The sequence below is a fragment of the Mandrillus leucophaeus genome, unplaced genomic scaffold, assembly GCF_000951045.1.
Source record: "Mandrillus leucophaeus isolate KB7577 unplaced genomic scaffold, Mleu.le_1.0 Scaffold376, whole genome shotgun sequence".
Lineage (NCBI taxonomy): Eukaryota > Metazoa > Chordata > Mammalia > Primates > Cercopithecidae > Mandrillus > Mandrillus leucophaeus.
Genome location: NW_012103987.1, coordinates 2,499,835 through 2,526,974, shown reverse-complemented (window position 1 = coordinate 2,526,974; position 27,140 = coordinate 2,499,835). Strand labels below are relative to the sequence as shown.

General features: G+C 36.7%; 1 protein-coding gene across 1 annotated transcript in view; it reads left to right on the top strand.

Annotated features, from left to right (window-relative positions):
- The first annotated feature begins 8,988 nt into the window (after positions 1-8,988).
- Positions 8,989-27,140, top strand: part of SGMS1 (sphingomyelin synthase 1) — a 159,479-nt gene continuing 141,327 nt past the window's right edge. The window contains exons 1-2 of the mRNA XM_011990285.1: positions 8,989-9,014; positions 14,352-14,493. The gene's annotated coding sequence lies outside the window, so the exon portion shown is untranslated. The remainder of the gene's footprint in view (positions 9,015-14,351; positions 14,494-27,140) is intronic.

The following is a 27,140-nucleotide window of genomic DNA, read 5'->3' as shown; positions in this document are numbered from 1 at the left end:
GAGACTGAGTAATTTATATAGAAACAAGGTTTAATTGGCTTAAAGTTATGCAGGCTGTACAGGCTTCTGCTTCTGGGGAGGCCTCAGAAAACTTACAATCATGGCGGAAGGTGAAGGGGTAGCAGGCACATCTTTACATGGTTGGCAGGAGAATGGTTGGGGAGATGCTACACACTTTTTAACAAGCAGATCTGGTAAGAACTGTGTCATGAGATTGCACTGGGGGGATGGTGCTAAACTATTAGAAACTACCCCCGTGATCCAATCACCTACCACCAGGCCCCGTGTCCAGAATTGGACAATTCAACATGAGATTTGGGTAGGGACACAGAGCCAAACTATATCAACCTGGCTTCCAAATAACATGGACCGGTTATTCATAGCCTGATGAGTTATATATTTACCATTTACTGTAAACAACAAATACCTTTCCAAATGTTATAATGGACTGATTTTTAAAATGGACTGTTACTGCTAAAGAGTAATTTTTGAAAAGTTAAAAGCATATTGCATGCAGATATAAAATGAACATATATCAAAGGTTCGTTCAGTTCAGTTAATGAGGGGATTAACCGAGGTGACTTAAAGGCAAATTTGAGGAACTGAAAACCCCCCAGGAATGCTGAAATAAATGTATCAATATATAACACAGTTGGTTAATATCCATGGAGCAATAAAATGTAATGTTTGGGGTTATCTTTTCGTCCAGGTAGAAATCAATCGTATCTTTACTGGAGAAAATTTATTTACATTGCTATGGACAAGAATTACTTGGAATTACTGACAGTGAAATGGAAAGTTAGTCAAAAGTGCGTAGCCTTATTGATGTGGATGTTCTGGAAACATACCTAGGAATCCCTTTTTCCCATTTCTCAGTCTTGGACAGTTTTTTCTGATATCATTTAAAAAATGCTTTTGGAGCAGTTTTTGTCATTGAATACTCACAATTTTAGACTCTGAGATAAATGCTGTTTTAATTTATGTTAAAGCCTGAATGATATAAGTATTTGTATTTCCAATATCTTATTTTGTTATCATGCCCCCTGCTCCCCAAAGTGGAGTATTGACAATGTATGGTTAAGGTTGTAGCATCATTTCTGATCTAAGTATTTCCTCTAATGACTATAAGGATAGCACTTTCTCTGCTTCTTAGTTTTTTTTTTTTGTTGTTTGTCTGTTTGTTTTTTTTAACTAAGGGAGAGGCAGGGCATTGAGTATAACTAAATATTTTAAATGAAAAGTAGAGCAATCAACAGTATCAAAAATTCTAATATTCTGTGTACCTATGTCTAAAATGAGATAGCCTATGAACTGACTCATCTTAAGAATTTTTGTAGAAAAATTTGTTAGTTCTAATTATGAATTTAATAGAATGAGAATTCATCATGTGACAGCTAAGGTAGTGGAGAATGTTTTCTACCACTGTCCAAACACTGCCCACAGAGAGGCTTCCTTTGTCTCAGGGTGCCTGTACTGAGATTATAAACCATTAAAAGGACTTAGAGAGGGTCTAATAAACAGACCTCACTTTATAGGTGAAGAACCAGAAGTCCAGAGGAGACAAGTTGAAAATAATAAGACTCTTTTTTATTTTTTTAAACAAACAAACAAACAAACAAACAAACAAACCTGACTTCAGATTGCTAAGTGATGTAAGCTGTTTCCTCTAATTATCTAAAAGAAGGTGATTTTGTTCTTACTAAATATGTCAATGGTAGGTCTTTACATAAGATTTTAACTTAGGTTGCTATCATAAGCTCTGTCTTTTGGTGGCAAAAACCAGGTCACTCTCACTCAAGAAGAGGGTTCAAAATGTAGATCCCCTGAGACCTCAGGTTGGGAACTGGCTTCAGTCCAGTACTTGCTTTCTGTGGCAGACTTGGCCCATGATGATTGCCCTGAGCTTAAGTGTTCCTCTTGACCTTTCACCATGACATCTAACTGGCAAGTTCCTTCAGGGTTTCTTGATTCTAGTTCCTGCAGCGGCAAAGCTGATTGACTGAGTTCATCATTTTAGCAAGTAATCAAACCCAAGCCACAGGCTTCTGGCCAGCTTCTGAATGGCTCTCTTTGGGTCAGGTGTTCTTTCGGGTTTGATCAGCTATGGCTGTGTGCTTGTGGAGTTGTGTCAGGTGACAGAAGATGGCAGTTGAGAGACAACTGGGCCTGGGAATATGGCAGAGTCCCCCAGAAATGGGAGTGGGTGAACAGATACTCTGAAATACGTCTACTACAAATCCAGTTTGAATAAATTAGTTTATTCTTGGTTAAAAACATTTCCTGTAATCTGCATTGTAATTGGGTTTTATATTTTAGTCTGTTTCTATATTGGAGTAAACTCGAAGTTTTTTATTGGTCCATTTTATTCTTATTTGCTTGCCAAATTTTGCCTCTTTTAGACACACAGAAGACAGGTTTTGAGACTTGGAAAGTTTATTATGATAGCTTGGTTTTGACAATTCATGTTGAATTTTTGTTTGAAGCCAAAATGTTCCTTCAAAGTGTTTTAAAAGGAAATTCAGAAAGTCTCATTGTTCTATGAATTCCTTTAATTTTCAATAGATATTTATTCTCCATAAATTCTAAAAAGAATCCAAGTTCAAAAGGCAAGGCATTTAGTTTTAAAAATATTTATTAAATTGTTGGATTATGTACTGTCTGTTTGGGATATGACATAAGCCATCCTTGTGGGACTTTCTGACTAGTTAAGGAGAGAGTATTACTGTTCCAGACAGAGGCTGCTTGAACCACAGTAGATTAAACATAGTGTAGAGAACTATTTTTTTTAAGCATTAACAGTTCTATTTAGTTAAACTAAACATGTTAGTACTACTTTAGTTAAACATGTTGGTAGTGGAATAAGACTGTGTGAAGACGGTTTTAATGGAAATTGTATTATATTCCAGTATCGTGTGGTGGTAATTACCTAATTCCTAATCCAAATTTTATTGGATCATATTTCCATTGTTCTTTCTAAGCCAGGTGATGGGAATGGATTAACAGTGTGGGGAGCAGGATAGAGGAAGGGCATTACAGGGAACTGCAGGAGCAAATACCTAGCAATGAATAACTCTTTAGAGGGTGGGTAGTGATTTAGTCTTGAAAATAATGACTAGTGTGGAGAAAAGGGAACCCCTGCGCACTTTTGGTGGGAATGAAAATTAATACAATCATCATGGAAACCAGTATGGAGATTTGTCAGAAAACCGAAAATAGAATTACCATATGATTCAGTAATCTCACTTCTAAGAATGTAGCCAAAGAAATCTGATCTGAATGCAGAAGAGATATGTGTACTCCCATGTTTATTGTGTCACTATTCACAATAGCTGAGATATGGAAACAACCTAGGAGTCCATTATCAGATGAATGGATAAAGAAAATGTGGCATATACACACTATGGAATACTCTTCACCCTTTAAAAAGTGGGTGCATTTGCATCAACATGGATGAACCTGGAGGACATTATGTTACTACATGATCTCACATATATGTAGATTCTTAAAAAGTCAAACTCATAGAAGTAGAGAGTAGAATGGTGGTTACCAGAGGCTGGGATGGTTAAGGGGGAGAGGGGATGGGGAGATAAATTGGAGGAATAAGTTCAAGAAATCTACTGTAAGGAATGATGACTATAATAATAAATAATGCATCATAGATTTCAAAATTGCCAGAATAGATTTTACATGTTTTTACCACAAAAAATAAGTATGTGAAGTGACAGATATGTTAGCCTGATTTAATCTTTCCACATTGTAAATATATATCAAAATACATCACATTATTCTCCATAAATGTATACAATTATTTGTCAAAAATAAAATTAAAAAAGAAAATAATAAATATAGAAAGTAAAAGTGGTCTTGACAATAACTGAGAAGATCAATTTGATTTAATTGGTAACACAAATATGATATGATTTTACTGGGTGCTAACCAATGTCTGTCTTATGTACTGAGAACTCATTAAACACAGACATGGTGTGACTCTTGCCCTTGACGAAGCTAGGATTAAATAACATAGAAGATTATTTTGGTACATCTGTGGGTAAGGATTTAAAAACAAACAAAACTGCTCTCATTCTGTTTGTTTTTAGTAATGCTCTACTGTAGGCAGGGCATTACTGACGTGGCCCTTGATAACAAGTCCTGTGATGTAGGAAATAATTTCTTCAATTTGTGAATTTCTCAGTGAGAGTTCTGGGAACCTCAGATACTGCTGGGCAACCTGCAAAAGCTAAAATAGGGATTGAGATTTGTATTTGGGGAGGGAGGCATAATTTGAAGATTTAATTTGAGTAAACTTTGTGTTTGAAAGATCCTTTTTTATATCTCATACACGCTAATTGCACCAGTAAACCAGGAAAAGTGTTTGCCAGTCTCATAGGCTTGTTTCAAAGATTCAAATGAGTTACCTAAAAATATCAGAATTGTGTCTGGCCCCTACCAGGGAAGTGGTTGTGTTGGTTGATGTTGTGCTTTAGCTCAGTGTTATGACTCCCTGGTACCACATAGAAATGTAAATACTGATTTACGTGTTTTTTTTCTCCTTGCTAAACTAAGCTCCTTCAGGGAAGCTGCTCTTTCATCTCTATATAATCCCACCTTCTTGCTCAATAAATATTTGCTGAATGAAGGGATAAAATACCTCTTCTTTTCTGCAGCATTAAGCGAAGGCACTTGGTCACTCTTTCTGGGAAGGTGAACGGAGGTGTTGTTTGCTTTGAGGTCGTGCTTAAAACTGGTTTAGTTTCCAGACTTTTACCAGTTATGGTTTGTTCCCATGAACTTATCTCACCATTGCCTGGAGCATAGTTGCTTTCACTCTTTATCATCTTTTTTAGTAACTACTTCCTTAAGGGCGTGTAGTATATTTCTTTGGAATTTTTATCCCTCATTAAATCCCTCATTCAGCTCCTACATTTTCAGTAGATTGCAATCCGTAAGTCTGTTCTTTCCTCCTACGTGAACCTGTTATTCTAAACTCTATTCAAATGCGTTTTACAGGAAAAGGGAAACCGGTTTGAGAGGCCAGTTTGGAAGTTGCTGAACTCCCAGGGTAGTTAATGGATGGTCTTTTTTATTTTTTGTTTTCTTTTACATCTCAGCCAGCAGTTTCAAGAGAGGAGCTCTGTAACTTACCCAAAACAATCATGTTTGGCTGTAAATTGAGGCAAAGTTTGAGGAAGGACTTTACCCTTTGCATTACTCTTTTAATCTAGAAAAGGTAAGAAAGCGGTGTAGTGAAGGGAAGATTAAGTCTTTCGTTAAGTGTAGTGGGAAGTCCTCCCTTGTGAAGAGAGCTGATGCCAGTGATACCAGCTGCCAGCAGGAAGAAGCTTTAAGGGTGACTGCAGCAAGAGACTTGCAACCTTCAGTCACCAAAGCTAGAGACCATGCCTGGGGCTTTTTGACAGCAGCAGGATCCTGTTTGAAGATAGTAAAGGTTCTCCTCCAAGCAGAAGAAAGGGAGAAAAGGGTCAGTTAAACTCTGTTTATTGAGAGTTAGACATTAAAGGAAGAAAACACTAACTTTGTATAAAGGAAGAAAACACAAACTTTCTACTTTGGATTTTGTATTCTCTTAAGCCAGGCTCTAATTTGCAAAACATGCTGTTTATGAGTAAGAATGAGAAAGTTTTCAGTGTTTTTACTATTCTAATAAAATGCAGTTTTAATGGAGTGCTCTTCCTGGTCTCTCTGTATTATTTATTTCTTATTACATAACGTCTTTCCCCTGAGAATCGACAACTGAACTCTAATAATAGGGTGTGGGACAGGGCTGCCAAAAACGAAGCGTGCCTGCTGCAATTTCCACATCGTGTGTCCATAGCGGACAATGGCAGTTGATTTGGGCACTGTCTTCTGGTGTGGCTTCTAGGAAGCCGCTGCCTATTGATCAATCAGATTGGCCCCAGAATGAAACCACTGCCCCCCTGCACCCCCAATCTAAGAGGAAGTAATAAGTTTTGAAAGGGTTGGCCCTACAAATGTAAACTTATAAAGTGGGCGCTTGCCAATGCCTTGCAGAATTTTGTGAACTTTAATCTTTTCTTTCCACAACCTTGGTTCTTATGCCCATTCCTTTTTACCCTTTGAACTTTCTCCTACTCCAGTGTGTTTTCCTTGAGAGGAAGTCACAAGTAGTAAACACATAGGAGTTTGAGTGTTGCTATACCAGAATTATTGAATAGGGGAAGAGTACCTTATTCTGTACCACGCTCCCCCCACCACCAGGATTCTGCATGTCATTAGGTTAATGTCTGCAAAGACTCATGCCATACTTTGCTCAATCCTCAATCGAAAGTTTAGAGCCACAGACTTTTAAGTATAATTTGGGTAATTTTTTCCTTAGATGATTTACTGTGCATGGTATGCATTGTTAACTTGCTTACTTATAGAGTCCCAGAAAGAACTTTTTGCATTGTATCTTCATGGCATGTGTCCCCTGAAAAATCAAGCCTGCAGCTTTCACTATGCATTCCATATGCTAGATCCTATAAAAGGAAGATTACCAGGGTGCTCTCAGAGGCTTTAGCAGCTATCCTAAAAAGAGTCCCTCTAGACCTTCTCAAGCCACTCACTGACAGAATACTTACTCCATCTCACAGGAGGAAGGAGTGTCAAGATCCTTTACTCGGGAAGATAGCAAAAGCAATTTGAAACTGGAAAATAGTGAATGGATCAATTTTTACTGAAAAACAGATTCAAGTATATTCATCACCAAGGCAGAGTTGTTATGGTCAACACAATAGCCTGAAGGTATCCGACATGTAATTTGGAACCCTTTCCCATTTCCTCAAAGTTTGACGTTGGACAAATTTGCAACTTTGGACAAGTTACAACATAACCTCTGTTATGAGCCTAATGTCTTCATCTGGTTAAGTAGGGGATTCTAAACCCTTCACCCTCCACCCCTCACCCAACACACACACATAGGGTTCTTGTGGGGTTAAGTATAAAGGCATCTCATGATGTCTCACAATCATTTATTGTCATTGAAATATTACTTTGTGTTCACCAGTGAGGATGTAGGAAGATCTTTTTAGCTACACGTCTTTGATATATTACATATTGCCTTAAAAGGTAGATATTTTATTTTCTTCCTGTCAAATGGCAGAATGGAAAGTTCCCTTTTTCAACTATGTTCCTATTTTGGCCCCTGCTTTTTGAAAGTACTTGTGATAGAAATTAAATATTCATGCAGGTGTGGCATGCCATTTGAAGGTGACACTATCATGGGTTCTTCAATAATTATCTGGTGGTAATTTGCCTCTTTGCATCTGTGGCTATCTCTGAGGGACACTGTGTTCTTCTGATTTCTCCCATTACAGTGGGAAAGCACACAGTGCCATAAACCAGTTAACATGTCAGAAAATTATCTCTTATGAAATTCAGTTTCTTTTGAAACTTCTTTGATGTACAAAAAGATAACATGGGCCTACTTTACAAATAACAAAACTATTCCACTTTCTGGTAATTCAGAAGACTTCTTGGGTCCTGAATAAGTTGATTCTTTTCCTTTAAATGATTTGTGGGTAGGGACAAAACAGCATATTCTGTATTTAATTATAAGGCTTCATTTTCGTGAATCTCTCTCTTTTTGTTGATGGCGAATCAAGCCCTGCATTCAAGCTGTAAAGAGGAATAGCATTATTTCACCCACAAACTGTTTACATCAGACACCATTGATGATTTGAGACTCAGTATTGGTATCTGTCAACTGGAGATAGCAAAACAGGCTTCCTAGGAATTGGAAGATTAGGTGAGATCATGCATTAGTAATTTCATCTAGCTTCTAGCACGGACGAGCTTGGTTACTATCTTTATAGGTATTTCTGTACCTATAGAAAGGAGGCCACCCTCCCTCCCCACTCCCTTCTCTCCCCTCTGCTCCTGCCTTCTCCCCTCTTATTCCCAGAAGTCCATTCCTCCTGGACAACAGGAAGGCCCTTCCCCTTCTGTTTCTATCATAAACTGCTTCTCTGTCCTTTGGTCTCTGGAGAACTTGCAGGTTGACCTCATACAATCAACCAATCAGCCAAAACTTTTTCCTCAGACACGTTAACATCTTTCGGAAATAATACCACTTTGTAGTCAACGACTACTTGCTCCCCTTTCCTTAAAGCATTTTATTTTTGACCAGATACAGGGATTCTTAGACTCCCAGATAGATTCCTAAATAATTATACCTAGCCCAACAGGCAAAACTAATGTGTGCTATTTGAAGGCAGGGCAGTGTTGACTTTTTGGGAGAGTGGTGTTCACTTTAAGAAAATTTATTAAGCCACACAAGATTTCTGGGCTTGCTAATTTTTTAAAAAATTACTTTTTCCCCTTTCTGCATGTAGCCTAATTCACTTGTATATTTTACTTACACAGGGTCATATTTCATTTTTAGCTGAAAAAGTCTTTCATGAAATAAAACGCGGAAGGATTTTTAAGCCTTTAGGGTGATGTGGGTTAGAGTTATTTATAAGCTGTTTGATCATACCCTTATGTATGTGGTCTGTGGTTGTTCCACTTAACTTGCTATTGATTGCATTTTGGTAAAAATGAAAATTTACCCCAGGGTTGTAATTATTACAGTTTGAAAAATACACTTTCTTGCTTCTTTATCTTTTTTATATAGTCAGTTAGCAGTTATTTACCTAAATGGAGAGGAGATAATTTATAAAGGTACATGGTTTTAAAACTCCTGTTATACCATCAGATGCATTTGGTGTGCGATTTTTTTTATTGCCATTGGATTTGCATGCTTACTTCTGCTTGGCATTGTCTAATAGAAGCTTACTCTGAATACCATGACAGCCAGAAATTAGTTGGGAATTGGTGAAATAATGCTTTTCCTTTTTCCTACGGATACATAACAAGAAGTGAATAATAGTTAACTTGGATTTTAGGCTTTTTTTCTTATAAGCAGCTCATTGCATGAAGAATGCACTTTAATTTACATATTACTTTCTTCTAGATTGGAAGGAAGACTGATGAAGAAAATTAACAGCATGATTGAGGTAAATGGATTTTTAAATTATTTACCTTTTATGCTAATTTATATTTTCTGTGTTCTCCCAATGAAAGGATCTAAACAAACAATTTTTGTGGGCAATTGGAATATATAAGGAATATTTTGGGGATATAGATGAAATAGTCAAATACATATTACCATTTAATTAATTTAGTTATGTACATATTTTGTGCAAGTATGTATTTATGCAAAATGGAGTATTTATAACTAATGCTTTTTTCCTACCCCAGAATAATTTTCTTCCAACTCTTTACATACATACCTGACATCAGTGTCTTCATTATTTGAGTCATATTTTTGAAGCATTCAATATTATTTTCTACAGCCTGTTATCATTTTAGGTGTTTGCAGTACAGCACGTTTGGAATCTATGTATGGCACTATATTTGGAAATTTTATCCCAAGCCACAAGTAATCATTTGCATAATCTTAGGACAGTTGCTGTTTCCATTCTTTCTGTGTAGATGAACATTGAAGATCTCTACTGTGTAACAATTTGTAGAATTGTTTTCTTAAGTCTTTCTCCCTCTTTCCCTCCTTTCCTTCCTTCCTTCTTTCCTTTCATTTATTTTATTTATTTAGAGGTAATTGCATGTATAGTGTTTAAGAATTCAAATAGTACTCTAATAGCCATTCTTTGTTCTTTTTGTACTCTTATTGCCTCTTTGCCTAAAGATAGCCCTTTTCAATCCTTTTAGTTGTATTTTCCAGTATTCATCTACCTATTTCTAAACAACACATCGTATGCTCTAAGTGCCATTTATTGATTCCTTTTAAAATCTTAGACTTATACATTGATTTCCTGCTGAGGAGTTCTCTCTCATAGACCATCATTTACCCTTACTACATACCTACTTTTCCTGTCTCTTTATTTTCTTGATGCAGTCATTGTTACTGCACCCTTTACCCTTACTACATACCTACATATTGACCACCCTTTACCCTTACTACATACTTACTTTTCCTTTCTCTTTATTTTCTTGATGCAGTCTATATTTACATAAGTATTAATGTCTACTTTATTATGACTATATTTTTTTGTGGCTGAGCTCTGTGGTGTAAGTTGAGATGTCTCAAGCCATTCTGCCTCCCAGTTGGTTGGTTGTGAACTGTTTTTTTGTCTCTGGAAAATGTTTCATTACTTTTCTTTATCTCCAGAATTCTGCAATATTGGGACACTTCTCGTTGTTTTTGATGTTCATGGTTCTCTCAGCTTAGAAACTGATGTCTGTCAATTTGTAAATTTTCTTGTACTATTTCTTTGATAATTCCCCCCCATTCTCTCTTTTCTCTTAGTCTGTTAGTTGGGTATTTGCACCTACTAGTTTGATCCTCTAATTTTCTTAAGTCTTACTCTTAACTATTTTCCATCCTTCTGTGTTTTTCTTCTACTTTCTGAGAGGTTTCCTTAGTACCTGTTGAATGTTTAATTTCTGCTATCAGGTTTGTAATTTTGAATTTAATTTTTTAGGGTCTATGAATATTTTGTTTTAAAAATTAGAATCCTGTTTTTGTTTCATAGATGCAATATTTTCTCATTTTTTTGAGAATATGAATTGGACTATTTTGCTGTTTTTTCCCGTTCTTTGCACATTTTCCTGTGTGTTCCCTTTATCTTCTTATTTTGATCACTGATTTTAATGTTAAAGGCTCTTCCCAAATGAGTGCTGGGAATTTAGTTGTCTGTTCTTACTTAAGAGTAAGATAATAAAAAATGGACTGCAAATTTGTTACCTGATTGGCTTCACTCTAAGGTCTTTGAGCAGAGGCTTTACTAGCCATTTCAGTGGGTAATTATCATGTATCAAAATCTGTAGACTTTTTTCCTTGGACCCTTCAGTTTATCCAAAAAGGAATTCTTTGTTTACTTTTTTTGTAGGGTGTAAGCCTACCTGTGAGGATTTGGGGCACCACAGAGGAGTGAGGAGGAAGGGAGCCAGAGGTCTCACCATCCAAGCCTGAGAATGCTTAGATCCAGTGCTTTTGTTTCAGCCTTATCTGGAGTCTAGGTTTGAAGTCCTGCTGTATCATTTTCTCCAGAGGGTAAACTGCCCCTTCTTACAGGGATGTAAGGATGTAGGAATGGTTTGTTTGGCTCTACCAGGTGAGGGAGAGGATCTGGGGTTCTAAGTCCCTCCCTCTCTCCCTTCTTCCCTCCCTCCTCCCCTTCTTTGCTCCACACAAATTTATCATCTTACAGTTCTGTGCGTCAGAAGTCTGATGGCAGGTCTCACTGGGCTAAAATCAACGGGCCAGGCGCAGTGGCTCATGCCTGTAAACCCAGCACTTTGGGAGGCCAATCTGGTGGATCACTTGAGGTCAGGAGTTCAAGACCAGCCTGGCCAACATGGTGAAACCCTGTCTCTACCAAAAAATACAAAAATTAGTCGGGTGTAGTGGTGAATGCCTGTAGTCTCAGCTACTCAGGAGGCTGAGGCATGAGAATCGCTTGAACCCTGGAGGCAGAGGTTGCAGTGAGCAGGGATCATGCCACTGCACTCCAGCCTGGGTGACAGAGTGAGACCCTGTAGCAAAACAAAACAGGTGTCCACAGGCTGCACTCTTTTCCACAGGCTCTAGGGAAGAGTCCCTTTCCTTGTTTTTATTTTTTAGCTTCTAGCTGCTGGCTGCATTTCTTGGCTCCTGGCCCCTTTCCATCTTTAAAGTCAACAATGGTCAAATGGCCTCATATTGCATTACTCTGACTTCCATTTCTGTCTACCACTTCCACTTTTAAGGACCCTGGTGATTATATTAGGCCCATTCAGATAATCCAGGATAATCTCTCATTTGTTTTTATTGTGGTAAAAAACACATAACATAAAATATATTCATTTTTAAGTGTACAGTAGTGTTAACTATGTACACATTGTTGTACAAAAGCTCTCTAGAACTTTTTATGTTGCAAAACTGAAACTCTATACCCACTGAACTGCAACACCCCTTTAGCCCGACTGCCCAGCCTCTGGCAACTACGAACCACCTTCTGTTTCTGTAAATTTGGCTACTTTAGATATCTCCTATAAGTAGAATCATGTAATATTTGTCTTTTTGTGACTGGCTTGTTTTACTTTGCATAATGTCCTCAGGGTTCATCCATGTTGGAGCACATAAGAGGATTTCCTTCTTTTTAAGGTTGAATAATATTTCATTGTATGTATATACCATGTTTTCTTTATTCATCTGCCATTGGATGTGTAGGTTGCATCCACCTCTTAACTATTGTGAGTAGTGCTTAAGTAAACAGGGGTGTGCAGATATCTCTTCAAGACCCTGCTTTCAATTCTTTCAGATGCATACCAAAAGTGAGCTTACTGGATCATATGTTTTGAGGAACTGCCATAACTGGCAGAAATGTGCCATTTGACATTTCTGCCAACACTGTACAGACATTCCAGTCAACTTCTCCACATCTTTGTCAACACTTGCTACTTTCTATTTTTGTTTTTGATAGTGGTCATTCTAATGGGTGTGAGATGATATCTCATTGTGGTTTTGATTTGCATTTTCCTGATGATTAGGAATGTTAAGCATCTTTTCATGTGCTTATTGACCATTTGTATATCTTCTTTGGAGAAATGTCCATTCAAATCCTTTGCCAATTTTTAATTATTATTTAGCTTTTTGTTGTTGAATTGTGGGCATTCTTTATATATTCTGGATATTAACACTTTGTCAGATATATGGTTTACAAATATTTTCTGTGGGTTGTCCTTTCACTTGGTTGATTGCTTCCTTTAGTTTTTAAGTTTGATGTAGTCCCATTTGCTTATTTTGTGTGGTTTTTTTTAACCTGTGTTTTTGATGTCATATCCAAAAAATCATTGCCAACTCCAATGTCATGAAGCGTTTCCTCTATCTTTTTTTTTTTTTTTTTGCTAGGAATTTTATAGTTTCAGGTCTTAATTTTAGGTGTTTACTCCATCTTGAGTTAACTTTAATTTATGGTGCGGGGTAAGGGTCTTTTTTTTTTTATACACACTTCACCACCCCCATCTTTTCAGTCTTCCCCGCTCCCCTTCTGAGGAACCAGAAGCTCCATCATTTTCTAAGCGTTTTGTTGCCTAGGTTAGTGCTGGAATTATAGGCATGAGCCACCACGCCTGGCCTGAAACTTTAATTGAATACTTTTAAGCTAATGTAATGGCAAAAGAGTCCTAGTTTTTGTTTGTTTGTTTTATTTTATTGCTGTTTTAGTTGATAACTGCTTTCTTTGTGCCTATGTTTGATTATTTACAGATGTAGCACCATTTCTTACCGATAGAATAAATAATGATTAAAAGATGGGAGGGTGCGGAGGGATGCCTGGTCCTAACTAAGTCCTTAGGACTGTTGAGAGTAGTGGATTGTTTTTGTCTATAAGAATGGTTTATAGAATTAAGTCTGTTAGTTGGCTCAAGGTATCAGCTCCCCAGCTTGACAGCTGGAGAGCACCTGTGATTTTTATCCTGGGGTCCAGGGATAGCTTTAAGGAGTTAACGATTGTCCTGAAATTTAAGTGGAGAGGGATGGAACAGGCTTAGTTTTCATAGATACTCAATACTGTAGGGCGTATATGATCCTGAAAAGGGTTGAGAGCCTAATTCTTACAGATTATCACGGGAAAAAAAAAAAAAAAGAAAATGTTACTGATTAAATTAAATACGATCGAACAAAATATACTGCCTTTCTAGCTACCATTAGATTCCATATTCTTCCACACATAAGTACAAATTACTACGAATGAGGCACTAAATGAATAGCCCTCTTTGTTCTTTAATACAAGACATTGTCTCTAGCTTCCTGATTATGCTGCCAGGAAATGTGTACCATGTACACATATATAACTATAAAAGCTGTTACTTATCAGGGTAATGTTTTGGCCCCAGAGAGATCATAACATTTTTATAAGTCAACTTGTAAAGACGATAACTCAGTAGTTACCCTTGTTTTCAGTTTGAAGCTGAAACTTCAAACTTATACTTAATTTATGATAATCAATTATTCGTTGGCAACTAAAAATAGTAGATAATTATATAAAAGGAGAAACACCTTTTATAGTCATAGGGCTAAAAACTTTTAATTAGAAAAGATGGAGTAAGCTTTATGTTATATGTATATATTATACTACTGTAAAAAATACAACAATTAAAAAGCTAGAAAAGAAAGAAAAAATGGGAGGAGGTAGGGAAGGTTCATTATGAATTCTTTGTTTCCAAGTTTATAAGTACTTTAATCCTTTTATTTATAGTGAACTGCACTGAATTTACACAGTCTCTCTCAGCTTTAGAATTTTGTGATTCTGTTTTGAAGTTGTTAAGCTGAAACTGCTTCTTTGTTCCAGGCACACCACTGAGTTCTTTGGGATGCCCAAAAGTGTATGGTTTGGAAACATGAAATAGAAGACGAGACCCTGCCTCAGCAAGTATACCTGAGACTACTTTTAGAGGAACCTGTCGATAAATGCAAAACAGCAGCCGTTGGAGGTATGTATTAACAGAGAACTCTGATTGAAGCTGATGTGGCCCACTCTGCTCTACTCAGTCAAATGGAGTCATTCTCTGGGAATGAGCTCTTCTCTTGAATCCCACTGTTCATAGGACAGAACTCTCAGGCCTGAAATACCTGGTGTCTTTCTGTAACCTTGTCTGTGTGGTGGGATATCACTCGTCACTCTTTGATGAACTCTGATTCAGACCCTTGAGTGTCCTTCCCAATGCCTCAAGGACATTAGACTCTTGTCACATGAAAGTGATAGCAAATTTCTAATTAAAGGCCTCATTGCCTTCTTCCCTGGTAGTAGAGCAGTCAATGTCAAAGCTCAGCAAATGTGTCTCATAAACCAGCTGTTACTGGCTTTACTTTTCCCTGAGCATCATCAAGGTCATTTCTGATTGGATATGGTTGTATCAGATTGATTGGTTCCCTCTTAGTCATTTACTTTGACCTGCTTGTTTCTTGACCCCCGTTAAATATTTACCCCATTTTCTTGGTTTTTAGCGTTTAATTTTTATCTCCTCAACAATGTATCATCAAGATCAGGTACACCCATTATTTCATATCCATTATTTCATATCCTGTGACCTTTGGTGGATGTCTGGCTTTGGATGCACTGGCTCTCTTGGTAAGGCACAGCCTATGTTATTGTCATATGTCACCTTGATCCTTTAGGATTTTTGTAGTCTTTTTTTTTTTTTCTACCAGTGAAGAACACTACAAATGTACCTTGTGCTGAGTATTTTACGTGTCTGTCACACCATCATGAAAGCATTAAGCAAGTCCCATTTTGCAGATGAGGAAATAAGGTTCCAAGTGGTTAAACAACTGGCCTGCTATTCCCAGAGAGTAAGTGGCAAGAATGGAATTCAGCACTGAGTCTGTCTTAATGGTACCATAGAAATAGTATGCCCTACTGTATTCCCTTTTTGAAGCAGAGTTTTAAAAATATTCTTATTCAGCTGGGCATGGTGGCTCACACCTGTAATCCCAGCACTTTGGGAGGCCAAGGCGGGCTGATCACCTGAGGTCAAGAGTTTGAGACCAGTCTGGCCAACATGGTGAAACCACCTCTCTACTAAAAATACAAAAATTAGCTGGGCATGGTGGTGGGTGCCTGTAGTCCCAGCTACTCAGGAGGCTGAGGCAGGAGAATCACTTGAACATGGGAGGCGGAGGTTGCAGTGAGCTGAGATCTTGCCACTGTACTCCAGCCTGGGCAACAAGAGTGAAACTCCATCTAAAAAAAAAAAAATTCTTATTCTTGTGGAATTTTAATCTTCTTTTTTCAGCTTTTGCTACTTTCCCCCCATTTCATGGCATTTTATTTGGTTTATAATTATAACACTTAATTTGAATCATTAAAATTAAACATTTCCAACTTTTATTATTTTTATAATATCACTGAGAATATATTATTGGTATGAGACGTTATTAAAATATGCCCTCTTTCTCACATAGGCTCTGATGTCTTTACTGATTCTATGTTTTCTGAGTTGATTATGAGTCTAGCATGGGAGACAGGAGTGGACTTTTATATTTCTAATATAGTCCTACTAGTACAGAGTTATTGAAGATGACACAGAAGAATGATAAGATTTTGCCAGAAATATTCTCCCGTAGTTCACAAAGTTGTTTTAGAACCTGAATTCTTTAAAATATAGAACATCTATTCAAGTACTTAGTTTTGGCTCAGTGACCACTTTCAATGTGTACAGCTGGGAAGTTGCCTTATATAGAAGGATATAAGTTTTAAGTTTAAGAATATATGGTATCTGATTTTTTTCAATAAGGGGCTAAATAATTTGAAATTTCTATATATTTAGGCTTCTAGAATGTTCTCATTAAATTAGTGGATGTACATACTGAAAAATATTTTAAATGATCCTAAAAATCCTGAGAGATAGATGTGGTCAACCTCACTGAAAGATGAATACACTGAGGTTTATAAGATTATGAAACTTGCCCAAGCTCATGTGATTAGAAAATAGCAGGGCCAGAATTGAACCTAGATCTGTTTTTCACCAGCAATGTTTCTAACAATTACATTACCTTGCTGATTATACACAGTGGTGACATTTAGATCATAAACATGTCTAAGAATTTTCTTATGTTTAGCATTCATACAAAGGCAGTCCTAAACAGCTAAATAAGCCTCATCCTCACAGAAGCAAAAGCTTCTAGATGGGGTTGGTGTTGTTCGTCAACGAGGTTTTGTCAGGACAGTGGCAATTCTGGTGAATGATGGACTGAGCCACTCTTGAGAACTGGATGTGTCTGCTTGGGCTGCATGCTATTTCTCACCCAGTGCTTACCACGCTGTTAGCAGCAATTAGGGTCGACTCACCTTAGCAGTTGCATGAGCAGCTGTTTCTTCCAAAGCAAGTTGGGACTGGAATTTTGCCACACAATCACACAGTTAAGGACAGCTCTGGCATTTATATATGAATCTCAGAATTTTAGGTACACCATTTCTTTTCAGTAAATAAAATTTCTTTCTGCTTTTAAGTATCTTTTCCTGATTCTACATAGAAAATTTGATGAATATTCACAGCCATAAAAAAGAATGAAATCATGTCCTTTGCAGTAACATGGAAGCACCTGGAGACCATTATTCTAAAGTGAACTAATGCAGGAACAGAAAACCAAAAAGCACATGTTCTCACTTATATGTGGGAGCTAAACATTGAATACATAAAGACCGGAACGATAGTAGGGAATGCTTGAGAGAGAGGGTCGGGGAGGCATGGATTGGAAGACTAACTGTTGGGCACTGTGCTTACCACCTTGGTGATGGGATCCTTTGTACACCAAACCTCAGTAACACACAACCTACCCATGTAACAAACCTGCACATGTATCTCCTGAACCTAAGATAAAAGTAGAAAAGAAGAAAAATATAAAAAACATTAGTTTAAGTATGTACAAAAAGGAAAAAAAAGAAAATTTGTTAAATATTGAAAAGTTTAAACAACAAAATAAAGATTAGCACTCAGATACAGCCATTGATAATATTTTGGTAAAGATGCTTCCAGCTTTTATTCCTATGAATATGTATGTCTTTTTAAAAATGCAAACTTAAAATCTTAGTGTTCTATATCCATTTTTACTTAATATAATTGCAACATTTTTCCTATGTGCTTAAATGTTCTTTTCCAACATACTTTTAGTGGCTATAAGTATTCCCTTTGGGTAATAGCATCAGTGAATCCATTCTATTAGTAAACCTAATCCTCATTCAATTTAGCTTAAAACCTCTCTAAAAAACAAGAACATCATTGCCACTAGTTTTCATAATGATATCCTAATGATACTTTCAGATATGATGAGAAAATCTAGTTTCGATCACTTCCCCTGTCACATCATGAAATGAACCTGACTTGAAGTTTCCCAATACAAATGCTGTGCGTGACTGTAGCATGGAAAAATTCTCTTTTGACTGGGAAACTTTGAATATCTATTTTTCTTTCTCTGAGGTGGCTCATCTGTGACAAGTAACTTCAGTGTTTTCATACTTAGATGAAACTTCTCAAATCCTGATTTGCAGGTGATTTGGCTCTCCTAGTTGACTTTACTACTTCACTAAACCTTTTTTCTACTCCTAAATATTTCACATGGGCCAAACCCTGGGTCAGCAGCTACACTTACCTGAGGAAACCCCAGGTGTCATGAATGAGGTTAGAGAGAGATGCATAATGTAGTATTAATGTGACTTTTCCTGAAACCAAAGAGTTCTGTGCTCCTGGGCATTAAAGTTACCAAACTGAGAAGTTGATTACAACTGAAATGGGTAAACATGTAACAGAAGCACTCTACTCAGAAAAGGCTCCTATGAAGCTAGGACTATGACTTATTATTACTTATTGTTCTCTTAAAGACTATATTAATTAAATCACTATCATCCTCACCAAACCGTTACTTTTCAGACATGGTTCCTTATTTCCCTTGGGATTCCATAGTGTCATGTGGGTAGGTAAGGGGTGAGGGAGGGGGACAAAGCCTCCTTATTGTCAATAATTGTCCTTATTGACAATAAGGAGGACCTCCTTATTGTCCCATCAACCAGCAGCTCTGCCTTTTATGTTTTATGTATTGAACTTCCACAAATTTTTGCTGAAAGAAAGGACTGCTGCTTAAGGGAGTAAAGTCTGTGAAAATCACTGGGGCATTGTAGATCCTACGGGTGGATGAAAAGAGATGGAAAATGGACGTCCAGACAGCATTACTTCCAAGTTTCCATTATGCTTGTAATTCTCCTGCAGTGACACAGTCCTTCTGGGGTTTAATATTTACCATAGGTCCTCCGGTTGGACTTCCCATAGATTAGCCTGCTTTTATGATAGTGGTTTCCATAGAGACTCCTCAGAAATGTTAGGGTTAGGAGAGATGAAAGAGTGATAGCCTTACAAGTATTGGTGGTAGAAAGTAACCTTTTAGTGATCAGAGCAGTGAGTAGTGGAAGGTATAACCTGTTAAAGGCCCACAGGAGACTGGTTTCTATATTCTCGTTGATGTGTATTACCCAGTAGGAAGATGCTCTTTCCATCAGAGTGATGTGGTGTATGAAATTCAGCCAGACAGTCTGTGAAATCTTCATTATCTATTTCTAGACTCATTTAAAACATTTTCGGTGGGCTCTCTCTTTTTTTTTTTTTTCTTTGAGACGGAGTCTAGCTCTGTCACCCAGGCTGGAGTGCAGTGGTTGGATCTCGGCTCACTGCAAGCTCCGCCTCCCAGGTTTACGCCATTCTCCTGCCTCAGCCTCCCGAGTAGCTGGGACTACAGGTGCCCGCCACCACGCCCGGCTAGTTTTTTTTGTATTTTTTAGTAGAGACGGGGTTTCACCATGTTAGCCAGGATGGTCTCGATCTCCTGACCTTGTGATCTGCCCGTCTCGGCCTCCCAAAGTGCTGGGATTACAGGTTTGAGCCACCGCACCCGGCCATGAGCCACCACGCCCGGCCAGGTGGACTCTCTTAAATTGAAGATTTATATTGGTAAATCACAGAACCAGCTACTCCCAAATAAAAAATTTTAGTGTTTTCGTTCCACAGCTCAGTTCGGACTAGAGAATTTTCTCCAAAGATATTTTTAACCAGCAAAGAATGAGGAACTAACTAAAGAGTTTGCAATGGCTAATTTACAATTGGTGCCCAGAATCCTTAACCACAGTTAAAAATCTTCGCTTTATTTACTGGACAGTTGGTGCAGGGGTATCAATGTATGAAGATCTTAATGTTAATATATATTTAGTTATTCAGAGAATGAGCTTAGTCTTGAGGTGAAAACTGGAGAGAAAATTCTTGCTTTCTTCATCAGGAAAGGGGTAAATTATGACCAACTTGCAAACATAACAGGACACATTGGTGTCAAATAGGGCCTGAGCTGTTGGTATACGAATTGTGTATATGGCTACAACTGTTGGGGTGACATTCAACAAGATGTGAATGAATGACACCCCTGGAATTGTGCAGTGCTGCAGCCCTGGGTATAGCCATTTATTCTGTTAGTCATTTATCTAGTGAATGTCTCTACCTTATGCCTGGCACTTTCCTAGGTACTAGACCACAAGAATGGGCAAGGCAAACAAACGAGATCATTTCTCTCATGGAACTTACAGTCCAAAAGGGGTTGGGCAGGGTCTTCAGGGAGACAAGTAATAAAGAGGGAGGTAAACAGTATTTCAAATATGATGCTAGAAAGAAAATAGGGCAACAGAGTGTTTTTGGGTAGGAAAGACTATTTTAGATCAGGTCTAAAATGTATGACCTATGTTCTTGTGGGCTATTTACTTCTTGTACTGCGTATAAGTTGGTGAATTTTTATATTCACCAACTCTCATTAAATAATTCAGAGAAAAGGTAAGATTTCCTCCATCAAAATTGTGTTTTATAGAAATTAAGCTTTATCAAGTGCCACATTTCAGTGGTAAAAACTGAGATAACTTCATTTCTTAAGTAGTTTGTTAAAGTAGAATTTTAAAACAATAATAAATTGCTGGACTATAGCATATAAAAAGAAGTTTTCAGTCCATTCAGGGGAAAACTGTAATATACTGCTCGTGAAGGTTGAAGAGAGAGAAGTTGGACTGATTACCTTGAGCACCTTAGACTCATTGTGACCCATGTTGAATGGATCACTAAGCCTCACTGATTTTTTCCCCCCTTTTTTCCCCTTTATATATATAATGTCCTTTTTCTCTGTTTCTTTTTGTCCCTTTTCACTACTCTATCACCACTCTAGTGAGGTCCTTCTTACCACAGGGTCGTCTATTTTAATAGCCTTTCCCTTGGTATCTCTGCATCTGGTCTAGCTGATTGGTTAGTTTTTCTGATGCCACATTTATAGTTCTATTCCCTTCTTAAAAGCCTTTACTTTACTCTTCACTCACTTCAGAGTGATAAAGGCCAGACTCTTTAGCTTGGCATGTGAGGTCCTCCATGATCTGTCCCATTGTGTATTTCCAACCGTATCCCTGCTTTTACTCAGTGCAAACTTTAGGCTCTATCCAGACTTTCTGTTCGCCTTCCTGTTGTGCTTTTGCTCAAGCTGCTATCTGGAAAACTCACTTCTTTCTTTCTTTCTTTTCTTTTTTTTTCTTTGCCTATGTAAATCCTGTTTGATGTTCAGAGTTTAGTTTGAATAGATCATCTCTTCTTTCTTTCTGGCTGCTTTAAAGATTTTGCTTTGTTTTTAGGAGTCTGTGAATTGCTTATATCTAAGTGGGGAAACTCTTTCTCCCCCAACTTTTCCTTCCCTCCTTTTCTTCCCTTCTAACTTCCTTTCTCCCTCCCTCCCTTTTTCCCTCCCTCCCTTTTTTCCCTTCCTCTCTCCTTCCTTCCTTCCTTCCTTCCTTCCTTCCTTCCTTCCTTCCTTCCTTCCTTCCCTCCCTCCTTCCCCGTCTGTCTCTCCCTTCCTCCCTGAGAATCTTTGGGTTTTTTGGGCCTAAAGATTGCTATTAGGAATATTTTATCATTATTCCTTAGAATAATGCCTCTTCCCCATTTTCTTTAGTATTTCTTTCTGGAAATTGAAGAAGACATGTTGGACTGTCTCACTCATCTTCCACATCCTTCTTTCATATTTTTGATATCACCATCTTTATGTTACAATTCTGGACAGTTTCTTTGGATTTGTCATTTGGTTCACCAGTTCTTTCTTCAGCTATTTCTAATCTGCTGTTTAAGCTGTCCTTGATGATGGGGATTTTTATATTTTTAAATTTTATTTTATTTTATTTTTATCCTACTGTTTTATCCCCAGAGCCTAGACCAAGGTGTAATACTTAGTACACAGGTGCTTAATAACCATATGTTGAATGAATTAACATGAGTTTTTTATCTTTTAATTTTTAAATACCATTTTTGGTCCCTTTTCAAGTAAACATGCTAGTTTTTCCAGATAAAATTTTACTCCCTTTTACATTTCTCTTATTTATTGAAATATATTAAATATACTTATTTTATGCTCATAATTCTAGTATTTGAAATGTTGCCAAATCTGATTCATTTGCCTGTTTCTGTTGGCTGTCACTCCTGGTCTCTTATTTCCTTGTATTTCTATGATTTATTGACTATGGACTCATATTCCTTGGAAGTTTTATCTGTGTGAGTTGTTCGAGGCCTAGATTGAAGGTAGATTTTTCCAGAGAGTATTTGTATTTGCTTCTGCCAGGTGCCTATAGCTACTATCAATCTGGACACTCTTTACATTATATTCTCTGCCTGAGGTTTTTTGAGGCATATAGCATAAATTTAGACCACAAAACAACATAAATACTAGTTGTTGGTTGTGAATTCTCAAGGGAGATTTTCCACCCCGTGAAGGTGCTATGGTTAAAAAAGCAGTTCCTCTTTTGGTGTAGCAAGTTTATTTCTAATTTTCCTATATCTGAGGGTATAGTTTTGTGAAGTTCCAGTTTTACGCAGGGGTCTGTTAAACTCACCAGCTTGAGTGGTACTGGTTTTATCTTTTCTCTCTCTTGTTCTGTGCAATCATTATAATGGAAGTTCAGTATGACTAGGGTTGTGGCCTTGGTGCTTTTCTACCTCCCAGCATTCTCACTCTTCCTTTGTTTTGGCTTCTCTGAATTTCATACTTTATTGTCACCTCATTGGTGCATTTACAGAGATTTTATACTTTATTATCTTTCAATTATTTTCATTAAGAGAGACCAGTTTAAAGTATCTAGTATATCATTCTGCAAAAATAGACCTCTTTTGTTGTTTGGTTTTTAGTATGTGCTTCTAATGGATGAGGTGGAAACACATTTACGACAGAACTCAAAAAATTATTAAAAAGTTAGGTACAGCTCAGCCTCCTCTTTTAATTTAAATGTCTGCTATACACAGTCAGATTAGGTTAAGAGAGAGGTGGAGAATAACCCCTTGTAATATGCTGTCTAAGTTGGCTGAGATGTTGATGTCTTAGAGATATTATTTATGGAAATGAGATTTATTTTTGTCCATTGATTTATTGTCTTGCATTTTACTATATATATTATAGATTAATTTTCTAATATTTTACTATATATACTATATATATTTTACCCTTCTAAGTAGGATTTGATTCCTAAGTAATGCTCTATAACTGATAAATAACAAATAATAAGAAAATATTATTTGTTACATGATATCTGCCATGGGTCCATTTAATGATACCCTGAAAGAGACTCTGTAGTACCTTAGTCCTTTCACTCGATGTTATTTCATTTGATTCTGAATGAGTGCAATATTATTTGTAAGGGAAAATAGTTGTAATTAGTAGAATATGTTAGTGATTTCAAAAAAAGAAACCAGTCTCAGGAAGATATTTTTAATGTTATGGCTTAAATGTGCAGTGTGCAGATCTGCAGAATTTGAAAATTCAGCTGATTCTGTAATTCTTCAGCACTAAATAGGGGTATATCTAGGGAGAAGCATTGCCATCTGATAGAAATATGTAACACATATGTGTGCCACTCACAACCTAAATGAATCACATGCTGTTTTGAACTTTAATTTTTTTCTTCAGAATCCCATGTTATATTAATTCTGCAGAGGGGGCTCTGCTTCTCGTGTTACTGATATAATGCAAGTAGTCCTTTCTGACCAAGCCCTCCATCTGCATTGCCACATTAGAACATAATTTGCTAGAACCAGCAATATATTTTGTGTGACTTAATCTGATGAATAATTTTTAGCATGTATTATGGTATTAAGAAAATATTAAATGGAATAAATGTTGATTTAAATTGGTAGAATGCTCAAGTTTTAATGATCAGAGTAGCGATAATGGTTGCCTGGTACAGTTATGTGTTTTGAGGTTTTTGAAAGTTAGTAGTGTGTTTTAAATCTCTGCCATGAGAGGAACTAGCAACGTAACACGGTAAACATGCCAACTGGATTCATAGCATCACTTATCAGCCGCATGCTAACATAAGACTACATTATGATTAGAAATTTTTAAATTAATATTTGGAGGACTTAGAAAGCTGTATTTATTATGATTGTTAAATAGCTGTGTTTGGAAGTTTTAATTTTGTAAAATGTGTAAGCTTGACACATCTCCACATTTAGCCATTAAAAATCATTTTTTAATAATTATAATGTTTATTTTATATTGGAAATAGTTTCTAAGGAGGAAAATAGTTTGCATCTCATGTTATAAATATTTTCAGACTTTAAAATTACTTAATCCAAATCATCCACTCTTTGTTATTTTTTGTTCAAATTTTAGAACGTATAAATTCTCCCAGAGTTTTCTTTTTCTTTTAACAGTTGTTTGTATTTTCAATGTAATGAGTACATTTCTGAATATTATATCAATGATATTTTTAATAAATTGAATAAATTTAAGTTGATAAGGAAAGTTTACTAATTTTAAAAGGTTTATTAGGAAATTATTAAAATGAAGAAAGCCTTCTTGGTGTGGATAAGTCTTTTTCTCTTTTTTATACTGGATTTTAAAATTTTGGATCACTTGATAATTTTTTTATATCACATTTAAAAATGTGTTGGATATTTTTATATTAGCTTCCTATATTTATTTCTTCCTGTACTATTTTGGGAAAGAAACCATAATTGAAACAAAAATTAGGTAATTAATAGGTTATTTATGGAATCTTTTTCTTCTAGAATGTTTGCTGGGAAAATGTTAATTATTAATATACTCACTTATAGACTTCCATACAGTCAGAAAAGCAGTTGTCAAGAAAAATATTTGACGGCATTATTGTTGTCCCAGCATTTTCACATTCTATTCCTTTTCCCCCTATTAAAGTGAATAAATCAAGAAAAATAAAACTGACTTTGTCATCTGTTTCAGTTATTGGGCCCAGTTAGGGGTAGCTAACCAGGGGCGAAGGACACCTAAATAACATCCACTTGTAATCCTTAATCTGCTTTCACACTCACTCCTCTCTTCAACTTTGTTTCCTGTAAAGTGTAAATTTCTTAGTCTCATCATATAGAATAACCCAGAATGATATTATTTCACTACCATGGATTTATAGAAATTATTTCTTCTTTCATGTTTTTGTTACTTAATCAACTGTCTTGTGTCATCTCTGACACTGTTATTCTCATTATTAAAAGAAAATTCTATTAATGGTTTCATATAGTCTCTTCTCTAAAGATAATATTAAGTAAGTGCCTTTTATATCCTAAGGTCTTTATTTACATGATCTTGAATGAAGCCCTGGAATCTTGCAGGGACCTTCATTATCTTACTTCATTCTGTGGATTTTTAGTGACACTTTCATTTTCTAGGCCCTCCTTTAGACACTTTAGGCAGTGAGCAAAATTGGTAAGTAGGAAAAAAAGAACAACCAACACGTGTATTATGCAGCTAATAGTCTAGTGGGAGAAAGATGACAAACTAGATTAATAAGGAAAATACATGTATACTAAGTGGTAATCAGCATTATCACTGATAACCTCTTGGATCAGAGGCTATGGCAAAAAATACAGCAGAGAAGTGAATGGGGAGTATAAGTCTAAGTGGGCGCGTGTGTGTGTGTGTGTGTGTGTATGTGCGTACACACACACACGCACACACACACTATTTGTAGAGAAGCCAGGAAGGCCTCATTGAGAAGGCAACATCTAAGTAAGGACATGAAGAAAGTAGAGGGGTGAGCCTGCTCTATCGGGGCAAGACCATCCTAGGCAAGAGTAGTTCAGGGTTAAGTACCGAGCCCTTGATACTTTTTTTATTTTGCAGGAAACTGGAGTTCAGCCTTGTCTAAGACTACATAGTTCATAAGCACTGGACCTCTTGTTCAGACTCAGATCTGTCATAATCAAAGCCCTGCACTCTCTCCACTACCCCAGGTTACTCTAAAAGGAAATCATTGTTCATCGTAGGAAGCTTTCCAGCTGCTCGCAGAATGTGTTATACATTGTGAGCACTGAAGATTTAACCGTGTCTGTTCTCAAGCAAAAGTAATAGATAGGTGGGTAGGTAGATTGATTAGTTTTCTGTGCTCAACTAACGGAACCTCAAAACTATTACCTGATTTTCCAAAGCTCTTAAGTTTAAGAAATAAATTTTAGGAACTACACTTTCTGCTTTTTCTTTTCTCTTTTTAAAACGTATATGAGCTTGCTTGATAAATTCCTCTATTCTCATTTTATGTGTGAGATTCAAAGACCAAAAAAAATTTCAATAGGTATGTAGTGGTATGTCATTGTTGTCTTAATTTGCATTTCCCTGATGACATATTATGTGGAACCCTTTTCATATGCTTATTTTTATCCATATGTCTTCTTTGGTGATTTCTCCGTTAAGGTCTTCAGCCCATTTTTAAATCAAGTTAATTGTTTTCTTATTGTTAAGTTTTAAGAGTTCTTTGAATATTTGGATAACAGGTCTTTATCAGTATGTCTTTTGCAGATATTGTCTCCTAGTGTGTATATGTCTTTTCATTCTTATTTCCCTTTTCCACAGTCATTCTGTAGTGTACAATAGAGTCTTGTACAATAGAGTCTTCCAGAGGCTGTATATGGTATCACAATAGATTGACTGCAGACATTAATAGGGGAATTCATGATTTACTTTTAAGCCAGATATTAAAGAAAAATGTTTAAAAATATACTCTTCTTATATTTTCTTAGAAGATAAATTTTTCGTTAATTTTATTTTTTTGAGACAAGGTCTTGCTCTGTTGTGCAGGCTCAAGTGCAATGGAGCCATCGCGGCTCACTACAGCCTCCATCCACCTCTTGGGCCCAAGTGATCCTCCTGCCTCAGTTTCCCAAATAGCTCAGACCACAGCTGTGCACCACCACACCCAGCTAATTTTTTTTTTTTTTTGGTAGAGATGAGGTCTCCCTATGGTGCCCAGGATGGTCTTGAACTCATGGGCTCAAACTATCCTCCCTGCTTGGCTCCTAAAATGTTAGCATTACAGTATGAGCCACTGCTGTGGCAAAAATTTTTTTTTTTTGAACAGTAATATATTAGGTTTGTTCCCATTATAATCAGCAGACAGGGTTGCCTACATTTGTCATTAATATTAAATACATTGTTCTGAAAGTTTTGGCTAATACCCCAGCTACAGAGACAATTTTTAAAAGTACATAGGTGTTATGTGGGAAAATTTTTTTTTTTTTAAAGTTCTAGGGTACATGTGTACAACGTGCAGGTTTGTTACATA